Source organism: Epinephelus moara, chromosome 12 (assembly GCF_006386435.1).
Source record: "Epinephelus moara isolate mb chromosome 12, YSFRI_EMoa_1.0, whole genome shotgun sequence".
Classification (NCBI taxonomy): Eukaryota; Metazoa; Chordata; class Actinopteri; order Perciformes; family Serranidae; genus Epinephelus; species Epinephelus moara.
The window spans coordinates 13,469,158-13,479,878 of NC_065517.1; the positions used below are offsets into that span (position 1 = coordinate 13,469,158).

Below are 10,721 nucleotides of genomic sequence, written 5' to 3' on the forward strand. Positions count from 1 at the left end.
TCCATGCGCCTACATGGAAAGCCTTCCGCAGAGGGAACAGCAGCAAACGTGTAGCTGGGATGTGAGCTGAGCTTGACATCATGTCCTGCCTGAACTAACGCTATGCTCAATAAAAATGTTCACTTTAGTACTTCTTTGTTGAGAGTGTAGGAATTAGGGGTAGGCTATCTATCGGCAGAAATGGTGTGTAATATTCATAACTTTATTTATCATTAATTTATAATGAAAAAAGAAAGCATTGTGTTTTTGTTACCTTAGAATGAGTCATTTATATCTACATAAAGTAGACCAGAATAGACAAGTCAAACACTGGCACTAGACAGGGCCATTTGCGTTTCTGTATCAGCTACCATAGTTCTCCAACATGCTTGAACATGGAGGAGGTTCAAATTCTGCAACCTCACCGCTAGATGCTACTAAATCCTTCACATTAGACCTTTGACATTTAACCAAATTCATGACTTAACCGAAGTGCTTTTGTTGCCTAACCCTAAGACAGTAGCTTGGATGTGAACCCAAAGTTCTGGTGTCAAGGTCCTGCAATTTGTACGCTGCCATCCTTCCCAACCATCTCCATGTGAAGCCTGCACGGTACATGAATGTAATGTTTCGTTAGCTGAAAGAAACATTATCTAGGAACATAATGCAGGCAGCAATTATGTTGCCACAACAACATAATTAAGAAAGCAGTACAAAGTAATTTCTAGGAAACAGGGTTGCTTCACCAAGGGAAAAAGCAACTTTTACCATGTTATGTAAATGGTATGAAAGCTTTCAAGCTCTTAGCTTGGCTCAGACAATCACCTGTACAGGAGAACGCTACATGTAGGCCTATATGCAGTAGTGTTCCTCTCCATATGTTGTGTGTTAGCAGTTACTGCCTTTCATTTACAACCAATTGAGTGTACAGTAAAGGGGAAGCCGAATGTTGGTTGTGTCAGTTGGGATTTTCTGATTACAAAACACTGCTTTAGCTCTACTGTCTGATGCATAAATGCATGAAGTGGGACTAATTACAAGCTGTTGAGAAAGTAGGGCAGTTTGGGTAAAGGTCTCTCTCTGTCTCTCTCCCTCTATCTCTCCATCAAGTCGCTGTCCAATTTAAAGAGCCAAACACACACACACACACACACAGCCCACCTGACATCAGTGCCTCCCTTTGAGTAAAGAGAGGTTGGGTTTCAATATCAGCCTCTTCCCCTGTCACACATACAGACACACACACACAGACACACAGACACACACACACACACACACACAAATATATGCCATACTATTGGCCGATGTGAAGCAACAGTCAGCAGCATAGTGATCACAGATTCGCTGGGGGATTAAAAAATGTCCTCATCTTAGAGGTTATAGGGGAGCGGGAGTTTCCTTTTGTACAGCTGAGGACAACAAGCTGAGATCTCACACACACACACACACACACACCCTACTGAGTAAAGTCCTTCAAATGATAAGTGTGTCAGCAGCTGACAGAATAGACACACTCATCTGTTGGTACAGCTTGGACACCTCTCATCCTCTCTCCTCTTCCTGCGCTCTGTTACTCCTGATCCTCCTCTTTTCCTCCTTTTCCTTCTCCTCCTCCATCATCCTCTCTTCCCCTCTCATTTCCTCTCTTCTCCTTTTGTTTCATCTCCTCTCATCATCCCACTTGATTTCTTTCCTCTCCTCGTTTCCTCTCCTTTTCTCTCCCCTCATTTCTTCTCCTCACCTCTCAATCCCTCTGCTCTACCTCTCTCCTTTCCCCTGTTCTCCTCTTTTTCCTTCCTCTTTGTTTCCTCTCCTCTTCAGTCTTGACTTCTTTTTCTCTCTTTACCTCTTGTCTCCTTTCCTACCCTATCCCCTGCCTATCCTCTCCTCTTTTTCCCTCCCCTCTTGCTTCCTTTCCTCTTCTCTCTTACTTGTTTCCTCCCCCACCACTTGATTCCCACCTCCTCACTTGTTTCCTCTTCTCTTTGCTCTTGACTTGTTTTTTCTCCTCACCTCTTGTTTCCTCTCCTCTTCTCTCCTCTCCACCTGTTTCTTCTCCTCCTTTCTCTTCTCCAGTTGCTTCCTTTCCTCACCCCATCTTTCCTCTCCTCTACTTATCTCCTCTTGTTTCCTCTCCTCTTCTCTCATTTCCTCCCATATTCTCCTATCCTAACCTTGTTTCCTTTCCGCATCTCTTCTCAGCTCTCTTTTTGTTTCCTCTCCTCCCCTTCCCTTCAGTGTCCTCTCCTCTTCTCTCCTTTCCTCTTGGTTCCTCTCTTCTCTCTTGCCAGCTCTTGTTTCCTTCCCTCGCCTCTCATTTTGTTTCCTCTTTTCGTCTCTCCTCTCCACTTGTTTCCTCTCGTCTTCTACCTTCTCCACTTTCTTCCTCTTTTCACCTTTTGTTTCGCTCCCCTCTTTCCCTCTCCTCTCCACTTCTTTCCTCTCCTCACCTCTTTTTACCTCTTCCTTCCTTTTTTTCCTGCACCCTTGTCTCATCTCCTCTTGTGTCCTTACTCTTATTTCCTTTCTTCTCCTCTTGCCTCCTCTCCTCTTCCAGTCACACTCTCACTCCTTCTTTCCTCTCATTTTCTCTTCTACCTCATTCTGTCTCCTCCCTTCTTTTCTTCCTACCTTCTCCCTCTTCTTCTCATTTAATTCCCTCATTCTTTAATTCACCTTCCCCCTTATTGAATTTTACTCTCACTTGAACTTCACTCTCCTCTACTTCTCCCCCCACTCCTTCACCTCCTCCTCTCCTCCAGGTGTGTATACTGTATATCCAAGCAGGTATTGCGTAAAACCAAACCACAGAGGAACAATTTATCAGGAGAAGCCAGTCAACCAACTCATTAGCTTTGTGTGTGAGTGTGTATCTTAATAATTTAGCCGTCGCTGTCAGGACCACGGTCACCGGAGCGCTCTCAGGTTCCTCTCCAGCTCTCAGGTGATCACACACACACACACACACACACACACATACACACACAGGTGAAACTGTGCAGTTGCATTCAAAAGCAGCACAATTCATTCACTGACATAAACTGTGGATCAGTTCAGTGCGAAGCTTAAAATCCTCTTTTAATGCTCTGAATTCGTCGCTCTCTGGAGGAAGCCCATTCACTCTGTGGCGGGGAATCAGTAGGCACAGTGTTCCTGTGTTGCAGGTGCATTATGTTGCAATGCAGCTGTTATTTGTTAGTAGTAATCCACTCAGAGGTGTCTGATATGTTACAGTAACAGCCTGGGTGAGGCAAAGAAAGCCACAGTACAAAGCAGAGCAATGTTTCCTTTGTGAAATCTGTTTTTAAATCACCAAATAGGTAGTTTAAAGGGTAAAGATATACACTCGATTGTTCAAACATACACCTGATGTCGGCCCGCTTCATTTTTGTCATTCTTCCTTTTGTTGTAGTTGTTTAGTCTTTCATTTATTCTTTATTATCAGCCTATAAAACATCAGATATATCAAGCTAGTAGACCAAAACTGGGTCTTTCAATTAGTTGCTAATATCCTAATGAATTCAATACCATATAGTTTTGAGGTACACGCACTTATTCTTGAGTATTTCTATTGTCTGCTACTTTATACCTCTACTCCACTGCATGTCAGAGGTAAGTATCGTACTTGTTAATAAACTATATTTATTTTACAGCTTTAGTTACTTTGCAGATTTAGACCAATTTTTTTTAAATTTAAATCAACTAGGCCTATTATATTAAAATGTAGTATTGTCACCTGAAGCACCCAGTAAAAATGTAGCCCTGCCTTTACCAGCTGTGACATTAAAGTGATGAACACATGAATGCATCAATAATTTTAATAAAATAGTCAATTCAGTCAATTTATATGATATGATATATATTATTCTGATTTCTTTTTTTAATCTTTTTTTTTAACTTTTAACGTCTAACAGCCGCCAAAAAGTTCTAAGTATTACAGCAGGTGATAGTCTCCTCCTAAACTTCAGATTTCCCAGTGGGTTCAGTCATTATTAGATATCATCTCTGTGGAAACCTCTATAGCGTGAGCCGATAGTGCGAAGGGAAATACAGCTGTCACCTTGTCCAAGGTTATATAACCATTATATTAGAATTATATAATGGCTGTGATTATATACAAATGTTCATACTATTACCAAGATAGAGTTTTTGTTGTTACCCTGTGGCTGTTTTTGACATTTCTGATTCTCACAGTAATCTCAAGCAAACCTGTTCAATAACCATTTCAGCTCTTGATGCAAGATATAACTATTGACTGTTAGTTTCTAAATCCATGGCAGCAGAATATCGAAAGCTGATGGTGTTAAGTGTCATCTGTACAAGCAGAATGGGGGGATGTTATGGATTTCACACTTCACATCAGGATGTACACCAGCAATTGAAAGCTGTAACGAAAGCTCAACTCAACTCAACTGTGCGTGTGTGTGTGTTTGAGAGAGTGAGAGGGTGTGTTACTTCATCGCACCATGCCATACATCTGCAGTCATTTCAAATTCTCCAGCTATGATGTGTGCACCGTGTTAATTGACAGCAAATGCAAACGTATCACATCTGCGGTCAACCAAGTGATGCACAGCCAGCGGCGAGACAGATGCAGACGGCTGCAGCTAGGAATACACAAGAAGCGAGACGCGCTAATAATCAAACAGATTTCAAGCAAGTGCTCAGATAATTAATTTCAACAACATAAAATTATACATATAAATATATAAAATCAAAACAGGCTGCTGCATTGTTTTCCACACAGCAGTGATGTAAACCTCAGCAGGTGATTTTAAACCAAAATGGACTTTGTGTTTCTTCATTATTGCACCATATTAGATGTAAGTCTCTTTGGACAAAAGGATTTCCCAAAATGATGTAATAAATCATCATGTAGCAACTTAAGCAGGCTGTCACACCCTTCACCAACATAACATTATGCCACTTAGAGACAGGATGATACTGTCACTGACATACAGCATGTCCCACCAACAGGTGCAATTTGAAGCTAGCATACCATACTGTCACTTCAGCCAGTGGATCCCAATCTAACCCCTAAACATTGAGCATATACTTTGGACCCCTTGTCACAGGTTTGCCTGTCCATGATTGTTGAAAAGTGATTTTCCTTCATCAGATTTGAATATCATTTGAAGACGTAAAACTGTTCAGTATATTTCACAAGTAAAAAACAAAGATTAGAGAGGTCTTAAGTTCAAGGGACCCTTTCGAAAATGGCCATGCAGTTATTCCAATGCTAAAATATAGCCTTTGGAGCATTACTAGGCCCCCTTCCTGATAAGCATTTTTGATACCATTTTTTTGCCTTAGGTTGTCTAGCCTCACAAGATATCACTAAAAAATAAGTGTGCCACGGCCTCTGAAAAAAAAACACTAATGTCAGCCTTCAACTATTTTCCCCTGGGGGGCATCAACTGGCATCAGGGTGGCCATGGCCCTCGACCCAACTCTGTGGACGCCACTGGTGAGGTAGGGTTCAGAAAATGCAGGGGCAAAGCACAGCACAGGTATACGTCATCTAGGCAACAACAGCTGCAGTCGAATACCATTCTGTGTGGGTTCAATCTCAAAAGAATAAAATATTGTTTTATGTATGATGCATTTGAGTGTATCTTTACAGAAGGCCGTGGCAGGTGCGGTTCAAACCAGATGCTTGTGATACAAAGCACAGCCCCTGTCACAATCAAAATCAATTTTCTGAGAAAATTCCATCAGTCTCTTTCCAAGCAGTGCTTGAACGTGTTCAAAATTAGTCGGCACTACAGTTCGAAAGAGAGACCAAAGATGTAACAGATATCAAAAATAAGTAACTACCGTAACGTTTTCACTGGCCTCCATGCTACTTTCTACTGTTTACTCACCCCTTTTCCTGGTGCTTTCTTGACATTGAACGTAACACATCAGAGAAAATACAAACAGACTCGTCCACACATGGGTCTGGTCTACTGGTAATGGGAAAGCAGTCTATCAGCTATTTTTAGCAGGTTTTCCCGCATTCAATAAACCCTCATATATGTACAAACATACCACAACCTCACCAGGAAAAGTTATGCATGGTTTACGTCCACACGGGTGTCGTATATTTACATCACTGCGATTGGAGCCGCTCTGAGCCCATAAATGAAAGCTGATTGTAGCCTTTCCCATTAAATACAAAGTCAGATATTAGTGGGTGATGGTGGGTTTTTTTCTGCAGTGGTAAAGGGGCTTTAAGGTTTCCAGGACGAACTTCCATCACTCTACCTCCTCTGCATGCATGTGTCATTATTTGCCTCTGGCTATGTCATATACCACTGTCATCTCATAGGTTGTACTTTCAAAGGTCAGTGTCAAACTAGGTCAAAGTTGAAATAATTGAGCGCCATGCCCAGTTGAGCGCCACAGCTCTCTCTATAGGAAAACAATGGCACAGCCAGTGCACAGCAGTTTTGGAAAGTCTGATACTTTTGTAGTAGATAAAGTAGCAAGCTAGCCATGCTGCAGCCAACTCTAAGGCCAGTGTGACACAGCTGCTAATAAGGCAGCTTGCACATTTCCAAACTGGAATGGTCCTAAATCTTGACTCTGTCTCTTCATTTGCTCTTCCTCTTTTCTTTTCCCTCCATTTTCAACCATGAATGTTCAACTCCACATAAAGTCAGCCCTGGTGTGACAGAGATCACCGTCTGTGATGAAACAACTCTTCAAGGCATGGAATCAAGGATTCTTTGTACTCAGAGTAGTTGTTTCATCCCTACTGTTAACTGCTGTAGTATGCTATACATCAGTGAGGATACCTCACACACATGCATACACACATAGAGTTCCCACAAGGCCTATGTAATAAATTAATTGAGTGTTTAGTGCAGAAAATCAACTCACACCTCATGCATGTTCTCCGTACGCCTGTCTACCCTGGTAAAAGTGTGTGTGTGTGTGATTGTGTGTGTGCACGTGTGTGTGTATGCATGGACGCTCGCTCCTACGCAGCACACCCCGATGGCCATCTGAGGTGGCAGTGGGACAGATGGTACGTAGGTCGGTCTCTTACTCCGCGCACGCTCTCACACACATTTACCACAGACACACGCACACAGTCGTGCACAGCACGTGTCCTGACAGCAGAATACATTGTCTTCAGCTACAGGCTCATTGTAACCCCACAAACACCACAAACACATTCAGGAAAAGTTTCTCTTATTGCTCCTCTTAAACAGCAACAAAGCATTCCATCAGCGCTGCTTCACTCTTTAATTCAGCTTCCATTTTATTTCACTGTTCTGCACCGCACGCAGCTTCTCATTGTTTCTAAAAATACCACCTTTACAGTGTCAATCTGAGTTTAAAATTAGCTGCTTTCCCTGCCAACACAGACAATAAACACACACAGATGTGACAATAAGACCAATTGTTCAACGAAGACTTATTTGGATATTTTTCCCGTTTGTTAATGTTTAGTTTTCTTATAATTTGTTATAAATATGTTTATGTGTTTGATTTTTTTAGGCATGCCATCATGGAGAAGCTGATGTTTGATGTTTATTGGTCCTTAATGTTAATGTGCGCTCTATTTGTGCTTCCTGTGACACATTAAACATCAAAGAAACGCTCTGACAACCAAACAGTCATGTTGGCAGCAGCTGGGCAGCACAGTGTCCTTCAGCTGCTTCAACCTGCAGTCAGGACCCTCACATTGCCAATAACCTTTGCTGTTGTGTCTTTAAGCATATAGTAGTGTTTGACCCTGACCTTTGACCTCTGACCTCACAGTGAGGGGGAAAAAAAGAGAGTTTCCCTGCAGAAATGAGTGCCGTTCTGGATCACAGGATTATGACGCGCAGTCACACGCGACGTGCTTACATGATGAGGCTGTAAATCTCTGGGAACGCAGCGAAGAAAGGGCTGCTGAGATATTTTCCAGCACAACAGTATCAGCTGGCTTTTTTGAGCGGAGGGAGAGAAAGAGAGACTGAGCAGGGCCGGGCCGTGCGTCGGAGTCTCCCCGGCCGGGGCCCCTCTCTAGACGGCAACACGTCATGGAACATTCCCGGAACCAGCCAGCGCACCACCCACCATTTCTCTCACTCTCTCTCTCATACACAGACACACACATACATACACACACAAACAGAGGAAGCAAACGATGAGCATATGAGATAAAGTCACTCCCTACTGAAAAAGAACCCCGAGCTTTACAGCAGTTCTCATACTGGAGACATACACAACACACACTGTGGCAATAAGCCTCTGTTTAAATACCTCTGGCATGTCACACTCAGCACACTGTAGCAGCAACAAGGAAATACCGGAGCGAGCTAAGGTCACAGCTTAAACTCACTTTTGAGCGCTCAGCTGGCACTATACGGTGATTGTGGTGTTATTATAGAGGATGGCAAGTGAACTTCTTTGAGCCAAACAGCCCAGATGCGGGCAGAGGTGGTTTGTTGCTGCACAACGCACAAATGCAGAAAATCGACCTTCCAGACGCAAAATCACACCATCGCACCTCTTCCACTTTCACAGCTTCATATCCACGAACACTCCCCCTCCCTCTCGTTCTCCCTCTATATTTCTCTCCCCCCCCCCCGGCCTTGCAGCCAGCCTGGCCGTGCAGGCTACTGCAAATTCCTCAGGATATTACGCAACCTGGGTAATCTGCATGCAATGCAATGCGTGCCCGGGGTATTCCCCCTGCATAGTCTTGCCCTTATAAGCTAAACTACAGATCAAGTGCCGTGAAAACAGCCCATAATGTCCGTCATGGCGCAGAAAAGCCCGCTGTCACTGTGATATGTGTGAGAATATGCCCGGTAAGGTTTCGTTTTCCCTCCCCGCACTTACCTTATGTCTGCGCTCTGGCTGCGCGTCTCCGTGCGAAAATGACAACAAGCAACCCCGGTGACAGGAGATCCGATTCCGGGCGGGCTTGACACCTCGCTGGTTGTCCGTTAGAAAACAGGCAGGAGACGGTTGTTAGAAATCCACAGGAGTAGAGGGGGAGCGGTGGAAACGGCGCGGCGAGGCGGCCGACGGAGGAAAAGTTGCGCGTAAAAATGGAAGGAATCCTTTCCGACCGGATTTCTGCTGCCGGAGCTCCACTACTGCAGTCAGACAGACAGTAAATGTGTGCGTCTGACTGTGTTGTGAGTGTGTATGTGTGCGTGTGTGAGGGTGAAATCAGGAGACACACGCACACACACACTCGTACGCACACGGGGGTTATTCCAAACGCCACTTCCCAGAATAGCAGCATAGAGGAGAGGGAGAGAGAGTGAGACGGAGTGGCAGAGAGCGAGAGAGGGCGTGTGTGTGTGTGTGTGTGTGTGTGTGTGTGTGTGTGTGTGTGTGTGTGTGTGTGTGTGTGTGCTCGTGTGTGTGTGTGCTCGTGTGTGTGTGTGCTCGTGTGACGTCGTCGGATCCCCCAGCGCGCAACCAGGGCAGAGGGAGGGGAGGGGAGGAGGAGCAGTGGCCGAAGAGGAGGCTCTGTCTGCCGGCACAGAGAGAGCAGGATTCCCCGGTCACCTCTGGAGCGACCTGTCTGTCTGACTGCCTCACTGTCTTCCTGCCTCGTTTGTGCCTGTCTATCTGTGTCCTCAGCTATAGGTTAAGACTGGAATTGAATACACCAAAAGCTAAACAGTTTGCAATACAAAACGATCACATCATATTATTATTGTAAATGTGCTTGTAGTTATAAATACACACATTTTTGTGTAAATAAACATTGCATATGCAAATAAAATTTTTAGTATTAGCACTACTATTTCATCATCATCACCATCTCTGCCATTACTTTCGTTATTGCTGTATATAAATTAAATAATAATATGTACAGTGTAATGTGTACCTAACCCATTACAATATTAAAACCTACAAATAATGAATTTTTGAACACCCACCCCCCTGAATGATTTATGATCATTATACATAGATGGATTCTTTATTTTCCTTTCCAAAGAACTTTGTTGCCACAGTCTGCACAGGGCGTCACATGCACCACAGCATAACAACATGAAGGACATCAGGTACATCCACAATACCCTTATTGTAATTAAATCAATTAATTTGGACGGATTATCAGAGATTCATTACACAGTTTGACTGCCAGACTGCTTTGAAGATAAGGAACATTCTCAGATACACCTGCTGCATGAAAAAAAAAACGGCTGTTGGACCCCCATTACTTTAAGAATATGCAAATTATAAGCGCAAAATTTTGTAATGAAGGTGTGATAGTGACTTTCTGAATTTCCTCTGGTTGCCCTAGCAACCTCACAATGACAGCACAACTCTGAGAAATCACTGCGCCTGCGTCCAGCATATAATAAAATCACAACTTGTCCTTTTACTCTTTGATTTTTGAACAGATTAAACAAAAAGATATAAGTGCTACGGGGTGTATTTTTTTCACTGAGACAGAGCCATGTTTAAAGGTCCACTGTGTAGAATTCAGGGGCATCTATTGGCAGAGATGGTATATTACCTTCATAATTATATTTTTATAATCACCTGAAACTAAGAATTGTTCTGTTTTTGTTACCTTAGAATGAGCTGGTTTATATACGAGCAGATCCTTTCCCACAGAGTCCGCCATGTTGTTCTACAGTAGCCCATAACAGACAGACCAGACACTGTAGTTCTCCTACACGCTTCACACACTGATGTTTCAGTTCTGCAGCTTCACTGCAAGATGCCTCTAAATCCTACACACTGGACCTTTAACAGACAGAAATGAGAGTGAACTTTTCATTTACTGATAA

The 10,721-nt window shown here is 43.4% G+C and overlaps 1 protein-coding gene across 3 annotated transcripts in view; it reads right to left on the reverse strand.

Annotated features, from left to right (window-relative positions):
- Positions 1 to 9,200, reverse strand: part of hivep2a (HIVEP zinc finger 2a) — a 126,937-nt gene extending 117,737 nt beyond the window's left edge. For all 3 annotated transcript variants that reach the window (XM_050058965.1, XM_050058967.1, XM_050058969.1), the window contains exon 1: positions 8,803 to 9,200. The gene's annotated coding sequence lies outside the window, so the exon portion shown is untranslated. The remainder of the gene's footprint in view (positions 1 to 8,802) is intronic.
- Positions 9,201 to 10,721: the final 1,521 nt, after the last annotated feature.